General features: G+C 40.8%; 1 long non-coding RNA gene and 4 other non-coding genes across 5 annotated transcripts; 2 read left to right on the forward strand and 3 right to left on the reverse strand.

Annotated features, from left to right (window-relative positions):
- Positions 1-4,743: 4,743 nt before the first annotated feature.
- trnat-cgu lies at positions 4,744-4,815 on the forward strand. Its single transcript has one exon. It is a non-coding gene; the product is annotated as a tRNA-Thr (tRNA).
- A 372-nt stretch (positions 4,816-5,187) lies between these two features.
- On the forward strand, positions 5,188-5,259 carry trnat-cgu. Its single transcript has one exon. It is a non-coding gene; the product is annotated as a tRNA-Thr (tRNA).
- Positions 5,260-8,204: 2,945 nt separating this feature from the next.
- Positions 8,205-10,182, reverse strand: LOC125008326. The gene is made up of 3 exons (XR_007112873.1): positions 10,067-10,182; positions 9,637-9,723; positions 8,205-9,543 (listed from the first exon to the last, which is right to left on the reverse strand). It is a non-coding gene; the product is annotated as an uncharacterized LOC125008326 (long non-coding RNA).
- Positions 10,183-15,489: 5,307 nt separating this feature from the next.
- Positions 15,490-15,561, reverse strand: trnat-cgu. Its single transcript has one exon. It is a non-coding gene; the product is annotated as a tRNA-Thr (tRNA).
- Positions 15,562-15,932: 371 nt separating this feature from the next.
- On the reverse strand, positions 15,933-16,004 carry trnat-ugu. The gene has a single exon. It is a non-coding gene; the product is annotated as a tRNA-Thr (tRNA).
- Between the last annotated feature and the right edge of the window lie 2,422 nt (positions 16,005-18,426).

An 18,426-nucleotide genomic window follows, 5' to 3' on the forward strand; every position in this document is an offset into this window, starting at 1 on the left:
TCGGTAGCCACATAATCTATATTGCTCCATTTAGAGTGGGTGGATACATTTGCAAGTGAATTATTTCCCAGTTAATTGACATTAGTTTGTAGAAATCGGTTTAGTTTTTATACCTCAGTATTTTTTGGGTTTTAATGGTCCCCATTACCCAAATGCTTCGGGCATATCAGCTGGTCCTCACCTTACATACAACGCATTAACAGTGAAAAAACATACAATTTCATCAGTTACCTATTAGAAGTATTTGAGTAAATACAAATTCATAATTCTTTATTGACAAGTAAGAGAAGGACGTATGAAAACATCAATGGCCATGGTTTGGTTCAGAGTTCATTGTAGTAGAACGTTTTATACTAAGTTTGATTCATACATGTTATTTCCTCAGTTTTCCTGAGATCTTGAGGTATTTAATTCGAGGGAGTTGTGTCTTACTGTAAGAAGTTTGGTTTGTGCTTTAATGTTTGCTAGATAATGTTTCTGGAGATCTTGAGAAAACGTAGACATACTTTACTTGGTCTGTAGCTTAGTTGCACATAAAAGAAACACTCTTAAAAACAACAAGTAAAAAATAAAGATAAAAGAAAAGAAAATGGAGGAAATTAACTCATTATCACGGGAAAATAATATGCGTGAATGTATGGCCGCTTAGGGTTTCCATAGATAGATAGATAGATAGATAGATAGATAGATAGATAGATAGATAGATAGAACTTTTATCGAAGAGGTTTTAATTGTGCATTTTATAGTTTTTATCATTTTTGATGTATGTGCCTGTTTATAAAACTTCAAAATCAAATAATGTCTGTCTTTGTTGATAACTTTAAGACAACATTTATTTGTCCCACATATGGGAAATTACCTTTCCACAGTAGCTCAGAATTAAATAAGAAATAGATACAAAAAATGGTAAAAGACAATATTAATTTTTCCAAAATATACAAGAATATAACAGCACTGTGACAGTCCATATATGCATTGTGGGCTAGGGATTAAATAAATGCTAAAAAAAAAAAAAAAAAAAGAAATAGAAATATAATATAATTGCTAAGATAGTAAACATGGACGGTGAGATGGTAAATAAAAAAAATAAAAAATAAAATGCAGATTATTGTGTTAAAAGAACAAACCAGATCTCAAAGACTGTCGTGGGGTGAGTTATTGTTTATAATGTGCATTTGAAATAAATCCTCCAGAAATAAAGATTAATATTCTTTTACATTTAAAAAACAGTAAAAATGGGAAAACATGTGAGGGTTAAGAGTCCACATCCAGCTCCTCATTATTACTTTCCATAAATATTCCACAGAGAAACTAATGGAAGTTTTTAAATCGACCCGTGACATGTTGGCTCCGAGTCCCGAGTCACCTGATGCTCCACTGACACTTTGATTTGGTTTAGTCATTAAACTGTTGAGTGGCCAAGTTGCGCTTCTGTTTTTCCCACCAACAGACAGCGACTTTTTTTTTTTTTTTTTTTTTTTTTTGGATCTAATTCAAATCGTAAAGTAATTTTAGAGCCAGAAATAATGCCCTGATTGTGTCCTCTGTGATTCCCGGAAACCAAACTAAGCCCCTCTTTGTTTGTTTTTTTTGTAGATGTGAAGTTTGAGATCGACCTGCCGAAGAAGCTGGTCTGGATCGAGTCTGACCGAGACGTGGAGGTTCTCATGGAGACGCTGAAGAAGTGTGGGAAGGAGGTGAAGTACAACGGCACTAAGTGAAGGACGCGCTCAGATCAGGTGACGTTTGTTCTCTACTGGTTTAACTTTTATCAAGATTATGAAACAAAAACATCTGTCTCACACTGAGCATATTTTTCCTGCAGGATCCGCTCTGGATTCACTAATGTATCGGTGCATGTGTGTTCTGCAGGAAAGATCTGGTGACACATTATAGCTCGTCTGACGTCCAAACTCCTCCGGCTCACGTTCATTAAACACCTCGGATGCAGAGCTTCTCTCAATGTTAGCGAACAACACTAACGACGTCCTCCTCCTCCTCCTCCTCCTCCTCTATCGCTAATAATCTCATTTCTCTCGTCCTCTAACGTCAAACCTTTGCTCTGGTGCATGAAAAAAAACAAAAAACATCTGAAGTACATTCCCTTCGCCGTAAAACATATTATAAAGCTGATCCCTGACTCAGTGTTAGTGATGTTTTTGGATTTAAAATGATTAAAAGTCGTCCATCAAAGCTCAGAATCTGAAAGTGTTTCTGGATCTGCATCATGATGTCCCCCCTCACAGACGATCTGCTTCCTCCAGGGTTTACATTAATCCACCAGGGGTCAAAGTTATGATGTTTTGGGGTTTTTTTTGGTTATTTTGGTGAGAAGAAGTTTCTGATCATCGTCTGTCTGTTCATGCTGAGTACGCACACAAATAAAATAGATTCTGACACTTTTGCTCTTTTGTTGCTTTTTGTTTATTTTTTTTTATCCACAAATACTGTTTATAACACAAGCCTATCGTAGATATACACAGATCTGCCACAACATTATGACCGGAGACAGGAGAAATGAATCACATGGACCATAATGAGACAATTCAATGTTGTAATTCATCAGTTTTTAATAGCGCCACACATAAACATAAAAGGACTAATATAAAGCAGAGAACACAGTAAAGAGGGTGGATCAGGGTGGACAGGCAGTGGTCAGATATTAAAGGTGGGATTTGAGTTTTGTCGGGAAACTTCTGGACCTGGAATTCATTGTTTAGTGTGCAATGATACAGTGAGTATCTTGTTAAATGTTGATGAGATATGTCTTAGGTCATAAAGGATGATACAAACCTCTACAGATGTTATGAGAGTATTAATCTGTAACACTGAGCTTTTCACCACTACAACAGACAACGAGACCGATGTCGGTATTTGAATCTCGTTTCTGTCCAAGTTGCACAAGTATTTTTTCTACATTATTATACATCAGCTCTGGTTTTGTCTTACAACATTATGGAGCCAATATTATGATTAGAATCCGTTTAGGAGTCCGAATTGATTAAAAATGCTGCATATAAACACCTCAATCTGAATAATTAAGCCCAAAGCGAATGACATTTCATTTGGTTTCACAGGGGCAGAATATTCCTTTTCTTAAACCAATCAAACTCTGTTCTGTCTGAAGATGCTCAGTCTTGATGTAAATGTGCAGTTTCTTCAGGTGAAAATTAATAAACATCTCAAAGCACCAACAAAAAGGCTTCTTCTGTTACGCCTCCTCCTCTTCAGTGCTTCCAGTAATGGCGCCGCAGAATCAAGCTGTTGCTTTCATGAAAATGTAAAAACAATTGCAACCACTGCTGATTAGACCTCCAGCTTTGATCGGTCACATGATGTTTTCATCGATCTGTCGCACACCTGTAAAACGACCGTTGGAATTAAAAGTAGTGGAACATGTAAACACAGACTGGAATAAATCACATCACATGGAAACAGTTGATCTGAAACCTTCAATCTGAATGATTTCAAGCTACTGACAGGACAGATAAATAACGTCGACCAACTTTTGGACCTGGCATTCATTGGTGTTGGTGTTACTGAGACATGTAGCCTCCACCCAGACCAGACCAGACCAGACCCCCCCACCCCATAGCAAACCCACTCCACACAAAAACACATTAAGAAAACAGTGATAATAATATATTTTGGCTTTATTAGATTTTTCATGCGATTGTCAGTGTTATGTTTTTAGTCTATTATCACAATGACTGAACATTCAGATATTTGTGTTTAATGGTGCAGAAAAAACACATTTGTCTTTACTACAAATACTCTGCACTGTAACGTCAACTGTAACGTTTGTGCAGAAAGATAAACTGTCAGAGAGGATACGTTATGATGAACGGAGGTGTGAAAACAGGTCCTGGTTTAATTACAACCCAACGCTTTGGCCACCAGGAGGCGCTGTGTGATCAACACCCTTTTCATTAAAGGCAGGATTTACCCTCTCGTTTAACCTTTTTGCAAAAACAAAATAAAACAGGGTGTTATTTATTATTCATAAATCAGTCACACAGTTGATTTTGTGAAAGACATAAAAACAAATGATGATATTATCAGTTTTTAACCAAGTCCCCTTAAAAAGGCCTTAAATATGAGCATATTTTGTAGTTCTTAAATTACATTCAGTCAAGTCTTAAATCCATGCATTACCACTTTGTTTGCAGTGTGACCCCATCTGGATGTCCTGAGTTCATAGTTGAATGACAATAAATCCTGAAAGTAATTCTGGGTCTCTGAGTTTCCTCATGTTTCGTGCTTTGTGAAGGTCATAACTTTAACCCATAATGGTCTTAAAGGTCCCGACACCTTAAAGACACGCAAACAAGTGTTGAAGACCCAAGCGAACCAGACTCTCCATCAGGCCGCTATCACCGCTAGATCCCAACCCGGTCCTCCGACAGCGGGCTCAACCCGAGACCCGTCGCCACCGACGACGCCCAGCAGGACGGACACCAGCGCGGCGTAGAGGAAGGTGGCGCAGCAGATGTAGAAGGTCCAGCCGAGGTGGTGGTGCAGCAGCTCGGGATCCTGCAGCTGGACGGACACCAGGAAGGTGATCAGGGCGCCGGCACAGAGAGCAACTGAAGAGGAAGAAGAAGAGAGTCTGAAGAGTGTTTCTGTCCTGTCATATGTTTGAACATTAAAATAAAGCAGAGGAAGAAGACCAGAACCATGTACTGATAGCTCTGTTTGAACAATTCTAATTATGGAAATATTGAGTTGTGGTGATTAAGCGAAGGCGTGGTGGCCAAGTGGTAAGGCGTTGGTCTCGTAAACCAAAGATCATGGGTTCGAACCCCATCCATGCCTTCAAAGGCTTCACTTTAGGGTAAATTTATGTTGATCGCTGGTTTAAATCCCCTGCATGGCTCAAAGGATCTCATTAACCCATCAGGTCTTTGCAGAATGAGTTAATCAACCGGCTTCCTCCCACCGTACAAAGACCTGCTCGTCATGTTCATTGGTGATTAAATTGGCTGTAGGTGTGAGTGTGAAGTCCTGAGATAGACTGGAGGCCAGTCCAGGGTCTATCCCACCTCTCACCCAGTGACAGCTGGGATAGACTCCAGACCCACGAAAACCTCCAGAGGACAAGTGGTTTCAGAGAATGAATTAATGAAAGTGTAGTTTGAATCAGTCTTATCAACGAAATATTACTATTATTAGAAATAGTCTGACGAAGGCGTGGTGGCCAAGTGGTAAGGCGTTGGTCTCGTAAACCAAAAATCATGGGTTCGATCCCCATCCATGCCTCTAGAAGCTACGCTTTAACCCTTTGGGGCAAAGAACCATATGTGGTAACTTCAACAGAGTGAAGTTTAGAAGCATGTGTTTCTCAATTTTCATTGAGCCAATCAGAGAAGATGAAGGAAGGAAACATTGTCAGGTCTACAAGGTCCACCTCTACATGAAGTTTATTAGGCACCATGAAGAAGAAGCGTCTGCTGTTTTGTTCTAATGCTCATGCTGAAAATGAGTTTCCAAGTATTTCAATGAGTGCCCTATAAAGTACAGTATGGATCACTTGTTTAAATGTAGATGGAGCCCATGGCTCAAAGGATCGCACTGACCCGTCAGATCTGTGCAGAATGAGTTAATCATTTGAAATCCAGACTCAAGCTCTGATCAGATTAGAAGGCGATGAGCTAAGAACTGGGAAACTTCTGCTCATTATACCAGAGATGATGTTGAGGAGCAGAGCAGCGATGGCTTTCCCTCCTGTAACTAAAGCAGGTCTGACCGTCAGCAGAGCGGCGAGAGACAACAGACTGGACGCAGACAGAAACATCCAGGACAAACTGTAGCTACCTGGAAGAACAAGAATTAACAGAAAAAATACATTGAAACAGATGCTGGTTTAAAAAGACAGATCTAGAATTAAACAGAGTTCATGTTATGGTTCAGTGCTTGGGATGCTGGCATGTTAGCTTGCTAGCTAAGCACTTCAGAGGCTACATATGGAAGACACAGCTATGCTAGGCTAATCAGATTATTTGGTTTAGTTTTATTTGTTTTAGTTTATTTGACTTTAGCTGCTGCTTTATTTATGTTTTGGAAAAAAAGTAAATAACTACAAGCTAGCTTTATTTACGGCTAACTGTGACATTTTTTTGTAAAACATTTATTTCTGCAAATATTCTGCTCTCAACTCAACTTTAACCCAAGATACTGACTGTATTTAGAGTTTTTACAGCAGTGTTAATGGGTAACAGGGTCCTGAGCTTCTTAAATATGTTAGTAACTTCAAAATAAAAGGGTTTTTACCCTAAACCAACATTGAAAACCGAAAGGCAACATACTGTAGACTTTATATTGTATTTAGAGTTTTTACAGCAGTGTTAATGGGTAACAGGGTCCTGAGCTACTTAAATATGTTAGTAACTTAAAAATAAAAGGGTTTTTACCCTAAACCAACATTAAAAACCCAAAGGCAACATACTGTAGACTTTATAAACTAGTTCAAGCCTCAATAAACTCAGCACAGAAGGTTTCCAGGTTTATATTTAGTTGGTTGTTTTGGTGTGTTTGAGGGATTCGTTGACCATAAGAAAAATAATATATATGATGACCATGAAAGGTCTCACATTTATACACATTCATGAGAGTAAAAATGTGAAACGATACAATTAAAGAGTCTCCTTTAGTTGGTAAAGAGTAGAAAAACATAAACAGATGCTGACAGCGTCCTTATTTTACTTTTGTCCTTCCAATTAAATCATTATAACACGAGTTCCATGAATCAGAACGTCCACAAACACATGACGGCATGGCGGATAATGGATGCTTACCCAGCCACACTGGAAACAAGGTGCATCTGGAGAAACCTTGGTAGGCGCTGCAGAAGGCAAAGAGTCCCACGCTGGCCCCCTCGGCCCGAACCAGCCACTGAGGGGAACAGAGGCTCATTGTATACAGTGCAAACTCCACAGATAACAGGGTTGTCAGCACGGTCGCTGGATTCCTCATATTACCCTCCTACACACAAACTCTGGCTCTTTTTCTGACAGTTTGCAGAAGAAGTCTGGAGTCGGGGTAGTTTGGTGCCGTGGGAGATGTTTGGTTTAAATGTCTAAATTGACTGAAGGTCGGTGAAAAGGTTTCTTCAGCAGGATCCAAGAGCAATCCTCCAAAAATCTGTTGCACAAGGGCGTCCAGACTAAATGAAGCTGGACGACCGGGGAAAGTTCATTCTGTGTATTCGCGCTCACCTTAACTACTGAACGCTCTGTGTAGCTGGGTGCGATATAAGTGTGTATTCAGCGTACGTCCGCTGGCTTCTGTTGTTCCGCCGTTTATACAATTAATGTAATATACTGAGGCAAATACGGCGTGTTTGCTTTGAGCGTGAAGCTAATGTTGGCGAGCTAACGGTTGCTACACTGAGCCTCTGCTGAGCAATGCTTGTTTTAGTGTCTTTTTAAATGAACAAACAGCAGGTTTGAGCTTTGCATTGACTGAAAACACAGCCAAGGCAACACACTTTTAATTTATTAATATATATATAGAGAGGGAGAGAATGGCTAAAGCTGCTGTTAAAACTATATTGGGATTCTCCGTGTATTTGATCACTTTTTGGTCTTAGTTTCAGGGAATGGTCATCTTTATGCTTCAGTACACAGGCAGCAGGAAGTTTTTCATGAATTGGAAATACCCAACAACAAACCAGCAATGATGTGGTGACAAAGAGACCAGAGAAGTGTTGGAGTTGCAGGGGTGCAAGGTGAGAAAACATTCGGCTACAGAAAGTAGGTACGAAGCTGAACAAATCTAAACTTTGACCAGATGGAGTGACTCATACTGATGCCAGGTGATTGAGATTGAATGCAAACACACTGTTTTCCAAATGTTTACTGCATATTTTTCAAAAATTAGTTGTTTTCAGTTTTCCTCCTGAATTGTGCCTTTTTAAGGCTTCTTACAGCCCGATAAAGAAACGTTTTGGTGCAGAAGAACTTGGTCTTAAGCAGCAGCTTTTTGAACCAATCAGAGCTCTGGACACGCGTTGTGTTTGAGTAAATGCTGCACGATGCAATATGTCATTTTCTTCTGATTTCATTGATAAAAGCCAACAACCTGTTATTTTTTTAACTGTGCACCAACTTTGATTAGTCAAGAACAAAACCACTTTTCCAGTGATTCTGTCTGTTTGTGATGGAAACTTCAGAATCTCGACTTTCAAAAGAGACAAAAACCATGAATGAGCCCCAAAATGTTCAATTTATTTTGGGTATGTCCTAAATATTATTATTATTGCAAAAAGCCTGTAATGATATCAATTCCCAGCTGTGCTAAAGGTAACATATCAGTATATTAACATGCTGAAAGTCTCTCAAAGTGTCCTCAGTTGACCAGTAATCATTTTGTTATATATGTCTGTGCATGTGTGCTTGCGTCCCATGGTTTGGGGTGAGGTGGGGTGAGGTGTAGTTGGGGCTGTCACATCCTGTCCAGAGCGCCAAAGCAAACACAGCCATCAGCAGGAGGTTACAGCCAGTCGGGGAAATGTGCCGTTTTATTGCAGAGAGCAAACAGCCCCGTCAACCCTGCGGCTTCGTGACTCTCCGCCGTCTATTTCCTCTCTGTTCTGGTGGAACTAAATCGTCCTGTTCTGGGTGGAAATTCACGTGGAGCTTTGCCCAGAATTTATATAGCGGGACGTGTTAAATAAATTGATGCTTTTTCGTTTGTGGACATACGACCTCCTGCTCCATCACAGCGCGGAGAGAAGGATCAAATACAGGTTTGAGTGGAACAGGTGAAAGTGGAAAAAGACAATATTTGGGTGTAATACATTGAAAATTCAGTGGGAATTGATTCACTTCTCTAATGGTACACAGCAGGAAACCAGGATATAGTATGGAAATATCTTTACATTCTTTACATTACACACACACAGGCTTTAACGTGCAGGAAACAATGATAATAGCCCTTATTTCTATAGCACTTTCCAAATCAACATCGCAAAAAGCCGAACAAAGACATAAAAATATGCCGTTTTTAGAAACAGACACATAAAACCAATGAAAACAAACAAAACAGAAATAAAACCACAGTTAAAACCAGGAAAAACTCTGGAAGAAACTCTACAAGTCCAGCTGCCTTCCTTCAAACGTCATTTCAGTCCTCATGACCTGGATGACTGAGACCCTGAACAGACATAAACAGTCTTGTATTTATTTAGCACTTTTTTTTATCTACTGTGAAAACTTTATACTGACAATAAAATGTCTTCTTGTACTTGATCCTGTGATACCACCTGCACCCGAGACCCAAACCCTTTATTTCGTCTGAACAGGTGCATTGAAAACTAACAAACCGTGGCTCAGGTGTCGCTGAGACATGTCCAACAGCACAGAGGACACAACCTTGTCGTCTCGTTCATCTCGTTCATCTCGTTCATCTCGTCTTGTTTTGACGAGGATTATGTTCCCGTTTTTTTTCATCTGCGTTCCTGATCGGATCCACGATTGAGACGACGCAGAACAAGATGTGAATTATTCTATCAGACGTCCTAATCTTCTCTTTAATCGTCATCTGCTAAAAAAAAAAAAAAGATGAAGGAGATACTCACACAACACACCACACAGAAGCACGATACAATCAGGCCTTCACTATCACACGAATACATACTGTTATGTGCTCAGGAACCTGAATGTAAACATATGTATACGTGGAGCGGCTGTGGTTTTATCTGATGGGAGGGAGGCAGCAACAAACCTGCAACATACAAACACGGGAACAAGCAAAGATTAATTACACCAATAAGTCTCCAGAAGAGCCCGTAATGTCAGGAGCTGCCCGGAGCACGAGGTTACACAGTCAGTTACTGATTGAATCCTCCGTCAGCAGCTCTCTGACGTTTCTGGTGTGAATGTGACTCCTTTTACTCTGACGTTAAAGTTCATTTCTGTGTTCTAGACCCAGATATTGTGACATTTAGAGTCCTCTTGGCATTTAGCAGCAGTCCTCTCCGTCTCCGTCTCCGTCTTCGCTGACATAGATTAACAGCTCAGATATCTGGTAGAGAGTTTGCTGAACAAGCAGAGGAACATGTACGAACCTGCGTGGAGCTCAGTTATGAAGAACAGTGTTTCCCCTGATCCCTAGTTCTATATTCATGTTTTGTTTTTACCGTATTTCAGGTGAAGATGAGCATCGCTTCATCTCTGACTTCCATAGTTTACTACCGTATGTAAATTGACTTGAGTTTGAGGTTTAAATAGGAAACTCTGTGGAGGGCGTTACCCGTCAGAAACTTGCTGGACTTGTTTCCAATCCAACTTTATTTATAAAGCACAAAACAACCACAGAGAACCACAGTACTGTGCAGAACAATAAATAAAAGATAATAGATAAAAGACATAACTATACAATAGCTAAAACTAAATAAAATAAAATAAACATCTTATAGGGCGTTGAAGAGATGATTTATTCCGAACATGCAAATGATATGTATATATGAGCAAATAAACAGTTGATAGAATATTCCCAAAGGTTCCTCTATTGGATTGAGATCTGGTGACTGTGGAGGCCATTGGAGAACAGTGAACTCATCGTCATGTTCCAAAAACCAGTTTGAGATGATATGAGCTTTGTGACATGGTGCATTATCCTGCTGGAAGTAGCCGTCAGAAGATGGTCCACTGTGGTCATAAAGGGATGGACATGGTCAGCAACAATACTCAGGTAGACTGTGGGATTTAAACCATGACCCCCCCATCATTACACCACCACCACCAGCGTGAACCGTTGATACAAGGCAGGATGGATCCATGCTTTCATGTTGTTTAAATTCTGACCCTGAAATCTGAATGTAGCAGCTGAAGGCTGTTTAAAACGTTTTTCCAGTCTTCTATTGTCCAGTGTTGGTGAGTCTGTGTGAACTGTAGTCTCAGTTTCCTGTTCTTAGCTGACAGGAGTGGCCCCCGGTGTGGTCTTCTGCTGCTGTAGCCCATCTTCTTCCAGGTTGGACGTGTTGTGCGTTCAGAGATGGTATTCTGCATTCCTTGGTTGGAACCAGTGGTTATTTGAGTTACTGTTGCCTTTCTATCATCTTCAACCAGTCTGCCCATTCTCCTCTGACCTCTCACATCAACAACTGCTGCTCACTGGATATTTTCTCTTTTTCGGACCATTCTCTGTTAAACCCTAGAGATGGTTGTGAGTTAAAATCCCAGTAGATCAGCAGTTTCTGAAATACTCAGACCAACAACCAGACCACATTCAAAGTCACTTAAATCCTCTTTTTTCCTCATTCTGATGCTCAGTTTGAGCTTCAGCATGTTGTCTTGATCACCTCCACATGAATAAATGGCTTGAATTGCAGCCATGTGATTGGCTGATTAGCTACTTGTGTCAGAGGCTTCGGTCTCAAGGTGTGAACGGGGTTGAAACTTCTTTGGGACAGAAGTTAATGTTGGATTGTTACTCCTCTTTCTGTCTTCTCTGGCTTTGGATTAGGACATTGTTGTCTTCAAAGGAGAGACTTTGTCTTCAGGTGGCACATTCACAGGGAAAGAGGACAGGGACAAACCACCACCGATCATACAGTACGTCTGTATATACAGTTTCTGTTTAGGTTCCTGCAGAGCTCTGAGCAATTGCAGCGAAACTTCTTTTTGATGGAAATGCAAATGACATATAAAGTCTGTCTAAGTCCAATCTTGTCGAGATCAGACTTTAACCGTTCTATAAAACGTTTAAAGACTCACAATTAACAGGTTATTGTTTTCTATTTTAAATATGAGTAAAAACTCTTCTACTTTCTGCCTTGGTCCACACGTCACTGTAAAAGAGAGAAGAAAGAAAGAAAGAAGTGTTTCGTGTGTTTAACGAGAACTGAAAACACTTTAAACCTTTTTAGTGCCACGCCTCGAGTCCCAGCCTCAGATGTGTGTGTGTGTGTGTGTGTGTGTGTGTGTGTGTGTGTGTGTGTGTTTGCGCTGAAGTGTGTCGGTACAGTGTGTCCGAGCTGCAGCTCTCCGGTTTTACACGTCACCAAACTCTCAGCTGCTGACTCAAAGGTTTCATCCCGAGAGAGAGAGAAAAGTCATCTTTCAGCCTTTCGCTGAAACCAGATGACGTTGACGGGGATTTTAATGCACTTTAAATAAACACATTTACTCTGTGTGTGTTGTTTTAATTCACTTTCTGAAAGCTACATTTATGCTGCATTACACGCTACACTTCACATTTATGCAAAAACATCAACTTTTACTTCATAACTTTACAAAATAAAGAAAATATATATATTTTTTAAAAAATAGCTGAAAATACAAGCAGATATTATTAAAGATAATTGTTCATTTATTCATGCAGAAATATCTCAAATTCCACAATTCCCGCATCTAACCACTGAGAATTTTCTTACTTTTGCATTTATATCTATTTATTCTCGTCTTTGGACAATGTTGCTCGTTGGATTCTGGTTGGTCCCAGTTGTGAAACTCTTTGAACAACTTCAGTAGTTTAAAAGTGAAAATACTGATCGATCCATGACTTAAATAACCTGGTGCAGATGAAACAGTTAAAAACCACCACATGCTGCTTTTATTTTAATGGTCACATCAGTCTAGCACAGTTACGTGATAGCATAGCAGGACACTAACATTTTGAGATAAACTTTAATAATCCATTCTTCTCCATTTGGTGGCGGTAATGCACGTAAAAGTTGTTTGGCAACTGCCAATTTTATGGCAACTGCCATAAAATGAAAGAAGAAGAATCTCCACATGGAAGCCATTGAAAATTAAGAAAGTGGGAGGAGCCTCGGTCGCCATGTTGGATGAGCTTTACTCCGCCCGCACCCAGATACTCCAAATATGGACATGAGGGGTCGTGTCAGACCTTGAGACCCGCCCATCCAACTCTCTGCTACCTGTTAGCTCAGGCTACCGCCTGTCACTCAAAGCGGGAACGCCCTTAACTATGCAGAATTTTAAAACAAACGGTCGTCATAAACAGTGAAATAAACTGTTGAAACCAAAATCGTTTTTTGTATCAGGCTGTAAACATGTTTAATGATGCTGTAAAGTTTGACTTTTTAACACGGGGGTCTATGGGGATATGCTCTTTGTTTGGAGCCTCTAGTGGCCACTCGATGAACTGCAGCTTTTTGTACTTCCTCATGGGTTTCATGCTCAGACTCAGAGGTTACCGCCTGGTAGAAACACGTCATTCACAGGAAGACACGATTGTGGAGAGACTGAAAAGGTTCAAAGTGGCTTCACTCCACCAGAAGGGACTAGAACAGCACAATGTGCAATTTATGCTGCAGCACCACTATGCTGAAGGATTAGGCAACGACGCACGGCATTAAACACAGAGAGTGAATGTGTTCGACAATCTCCGGTCAACAAGTCTCAGCAGAGCAGAGCCAGTGAGGATCCACAGACCAGTTTCCTATTTGTTTTCTTACACAATCTCTTATCTCTTTTTTAAAAACTCAATAAAATTTCTGTTCTTTGCACAAAACCACAAATGCCACAAACCACAAATACTTTTTCTAAACCAAAAACAGGAGGAATTGATAAAGAATCGGATTGATAAGCAGAATCGATAATAAAATCTTATCGATGCCCATCCCTAGCTCCTCCAGGTCGAGAGGTTGGGCCTCGTAGATCAGACTTGTTTGTGCAGAAGTTTCCACAGATGCTTGATGGGATTGAGATCAGGAGGAATTTGGAGGAGAAGTCAACACCTTGGACTCGTTGTTGTTGTTGTTCCTGAGACCATTTCTGAACCGAGGTAAATACAGTTTCCACGAAAGGTTGGACCATTCATTTCATAATAATGCTCCTATTATGAAACACCTGCAGGAAGGTGTTGTGGGAAACTCATTTCCGTGCATGCTCAGGTTAGCACTTGAAATTAAGCTAAGCTAACTTTTGATCTGTGTAGATCACAAATTTGCAGGAATTTCCAGAAGTTTCCCATAATTCATATATATTTCTCCTTATAATTCATCCTGGTGCATGTGTGTTGACCAGGTAACCAGACTGTCTTCCCAAGATGGCGGCGTCCGTGTCCCCAAAGCTTTAGTCTCTCTCTGTCCAATGGGAGGAAGTGGAGACTTGTCGTCCATTTTTTTTCCTACAGTCTATTTCATTCACCACATCTGCAAATTGCACCCGTGTACAAAGTCGAGCCACATGCAGCCCAAACACGTTCAGAGACGTCTTCAGACCATGTCACCGTCCCTGATTTTCGGACACCTTTCTGTGGGCGACAGCTTGTCCTCAAACCTGGACTCTAATCCCGGCGGTCGTCTCTGAGATCATCTGCAGTTCCTCTGAGCCTGAGTAATTACAGCCTGAAACCATCCATCAGCGGTTGTGGCTGAGCCTGGCCGGGCACAGGCAGACTGTTTTTGAGGAACGAGTAAATCACAGACTTCCCTCGAACGCACCAACGCTCTGTCAGGCTTTAAGCACTCACCCAGACTCAAGAACAGCTCGGTTCATTTACATTCCAGTCAAATATTCGAGATATAAATCATATTATTTCTGAATTCACTGTCAGATCGTTACGGACGATGTGATTTAAAACATAATCTCACAAAACAACGTCTTAAAACCCGCAGCGCAGCTTGACCCGTCTTCTTCACAAAAACAAACAACAATGGAGGAACGTGCAGCCAGTAAAAAAAAACTCATACAGCTTTTTATAATCCTTGAGGCGGCTTTGAAGTTTTCTATTCCTAACTTTTTGCTTCATAGTACGAGGTGCCGCAGCAAACGTGTGATTTACACCTTAAAATGTGTTACTTTGTGCACGAAAATACCCCAGAAAAGATGTATAATTTCATATTTGTGTGCGTTTATACTGCGTAGAGCTGCAGGAGGAGGAGGAGGAGGAGGAGGAGGAGGCTGAGTGAAGCCAAAACATTTATTAAAGTGAAAAAGCTTCCGTGCAGTAGTCATCATTTAAGAGGCAGTGTGACTTTACAGAGGAAATAGCGGCTAAAAAAGGAGCTTTGATGTTTGTTATTGGGTTTAAATGTTCTGCTGCCTCCACCTCCACCTGCACCGCTCTCATTTACTACCTGAAACCCTCAGTGTGAGCGTAGGAGAACGTTCTACCCCCAAAACAAACCAGAGGAAGATTTATTTAACTTTCTCTAACCTTTACTGACGACACTGAATTGATTGAGTAGATGCAGTAGAAGATGTCTCCACATGGATTCCAGCTTCTTCTCAAACACTTCCTCCATGTTTAAGATGAGATAAGATGATACTTTATTGATCCCCAGTGGTTGAATTCAAATGTTACAGCCGCACAAGTCAAGAAAACTAGTGACCAAAGAGAAATAAATAGGACAGGACAAATACTTTGACCACACATATTGCAAACATGCTCAGAGAGAATGGATTTATTCCACAAACCAGAGAGAAACCAGCATATTAAGGGTTTACATGGTTAGTAAAGATTCACACCTGCACCAGGATAAAGGCTTCAAGTCCCTCTGGATCTAAAGAACTTTGAAGGCATGGATGGGGATCGAACCCATGATCTTTGGTTTACGAGACCAACGCCTTCCCACTTGGCCACCACGCCTTCCTTCTTTGTTCCAATCATCGCATTTAACCGTTCCCACTCCAACCTACGACCGATTTAAAATCACCAATGAACCTATGCAGGTCTTTGGAGGGAGGGAGAAAGACAACTGGTCCATGAGATTTGGGTCATTCTCTATGTTCTTCCAGGAGATTTCCAGGGGATACTGGAATATAAGTTTAAATGTTTGGAGGCATGGATGGTGACTGAACCAGTGCTCCTTGGTTTACGATAACTCAATAACTTTTCTGTCCTCTAGAGGGCAGACTGGAGCCTATCTGAGCAGTCATTGGGCTACAGGTCAAGGGTTACACCCGGGTCTTCAAACGATGCTTCCCGGAGATACTGTAACATAAAGGGCCTCCGTTTTGAGGCATGGATGGGGATCGAACCCATGATCTTTGGTTTACAAGACCAACGCCTTCCCACTTGGCCACCACGCCTTCTTTTAGGCAACTGTCATTGGGCGAGAGGTGGGGTTTACACCCTGGACAAGTCTTCAAACCATCCACACTCACATCTATGTTTAAAATCATCAGTGAACCTCATGAGCATGTGTCCAGGATCCTTCCAGGAGATTCTGTAACATAAAGTATAAACCACCTTGATAAGAAGAGTTCACACAGGACATGAACATGCATGAAAGATTATTGGATCTGGAACTGGAAGTGCTGGCGTTGCCTCTTGCTAACAGTTATCAGCAGCGGAGACGCTGTGGATGTAAGTGACTGTAGCCTGAGAGCCAGACGTGGCTGGAGCCAGAGCTGTTCTGTTCTTTTTAAAGTTTTCTCTTTGAGCCATTCCCCGTCCACTTGGTTCACGTTGGAGGTTTCTTTTTATTTTCTCTGAGCTGCTCTGAGCTGCTCTCTGAATTCACTCCAACAGCTCTGATAGGACGGACTGGATTTTATAAATAAATAATCTATAAACAGCAAAGACACATTAAAACTGCATGAGAAACCAGAGGTGAAAAGATGAAGGAAACAGCCCAAATCTATAGAGAAGACGGAAAGAACTGAAATATGAATTGATTTTGGAAACCGGTCGCGTTGCAGAATGAATGAGCTGGGATGGAACAATATAAAGAATAAAACAGATCGATAATAATAATGAAAATATAAATAATATATAATAAATATATATAATAATAGCAAAGAGTAGAAATATAAACTACACAAGCTGTAATTCTACACGTGCAAACTGGGACATGAGGTCATGTGTGATTATAAAGTCCTGTCAGCTGTTTAGGAGCCGTGGGAAAACGGAGTTCTTTAGTCTGGGAGTCCTGCATAAGAGGTTTGCATCCTACAGTAAAGCCTCTGCTTTAAGGGAGCATTTTCTTTTATTATGGAGATCTAAAACTCTTACATGGGAGACATTTCAAAATAAAAGTCTTCCATCAGACAGTCAGCCTCTGGATCAAAAAGTAAAAAAAAAAAAAAAGAAATGCGTCTGGTTTTTCTCTCCTCCGTCCAGACACTTTTCTCTTTGACTCTGTGACGTGGCGCAGACACACGAGTCTGTACCTGCAGCCGCCGTCATCGTCGTGTTTAATGAACGCAGAGACCGACATTAAAGTCTTTCAGTGTTTTTTTAAACCTGCAGCAGGATGATTGAAAGTGTTGAGACATGTCGTCAAAAGACAAAAGCGAGGAGAGAGACGACTGCCACGTATGCAGAGAAACAGAGAGAGAGGAGAGAGAGGAGGAGAGGGGGAAATAAAAGAAAAAGTTCTTAAAAGAATAAATGATGTGGGAGGAGGTCTCACGCTGTAACAACACCTCCTCCTCCTCCTCCTCCTCCTCTTCTTCTCTCCATCGTCGGCCGGACTGTGGCTTCCAGGCAGAATGGAAAACGCCACGTTGCATTGCAGCAATGCATTGCCTCCCCCCATCCTCCCTTCCCTCCCCCCCTCCCCTCATCCAGCTGTTCTTCAAATACACTCATGTGTGGGAACAGTCGGAGGAGGAGGAGGAGGAGGAGGAGGAGGAGGAGGAGGTGTGTTTGAATCTCGCTGCTTCTGTCTGTCAGTGCGACGCCAGGTGTTTTTAAAGGCTGCGTCCGGTTAAAGGATCCACGGCCTCGAGGTTTTTATACTGAGAACATGAATAAACTCCTAAAGGGTTTAAGTTAAATATTTAAAATGTTTGATATCTTAGTTTATCAGGGACAAAAACCTTTCAGCAGTCAGTGTTCTAAGCAAATAAATAAATTCATTAATATTAATAATAATAAATATTTAAATTCCAAATAAAACTAAGTACCTGCTCAGAATTAAAAAAGGCTAAAAGTTCTTGTTTGTGTTGTTGTAGACAGATTTCAGATTTTTCAGATTTTCTGAGTAATTAGTGTTTGTTTTTTTTCCAGAATAATTTTCTCTTATGTTTTTAGGATGACTTTTTTGAGTTCGGAGCATATTTGATCATGCTTGATTTAATGGAAGCAGACATGGTTTAGTTTAATCAAGTTTTACTTTCATCTGGGTTTGAGTCTCTGGGAAACAGTCGTGTCTTTAAGCCATATGTACATGATATTACAATTAGTTTGTCGACTCTATGCAGAAACCTGGCGACTTTTTGGTTGTTCAGAACCCGTTCTCATTCATGAAGTATCAGTTGCACAGATACGACGTGGTCCGTGGGGTGATAAGATGATGCAGTTTAAAAGCATTCAGGCTGCGCGGTGACTCAAGAGACGATCAGGAGACTGAGGTTCTTACGGGAATTTAAAGTATCTCAATAATTCAGGAAAAAATTACCCCAGAAGACAGAGAAGAGGGATTAGAAAAAAAACAACAGAAAAAACTGTCGGGCTCTAAGAGGAGAACAACTCTAAGTGGAACAACTTGACCAATGAGTAAACAGC

The sequence above is a fragment of the Mugil cephalus genome, chromosome 5 (assembly GCF_022458985.1).
Source record: "Mugil cephalus isolate CIBA_MC_2020 chromosome 5, CIBA_Mcephalus_1.1, whole genome shotgun sequence".
NCBI lineage: Eukaryota > Metazoa > Chordata > Actinopteri > Mugiliformes > Mugilidae > Mugil > Mugil cephalus.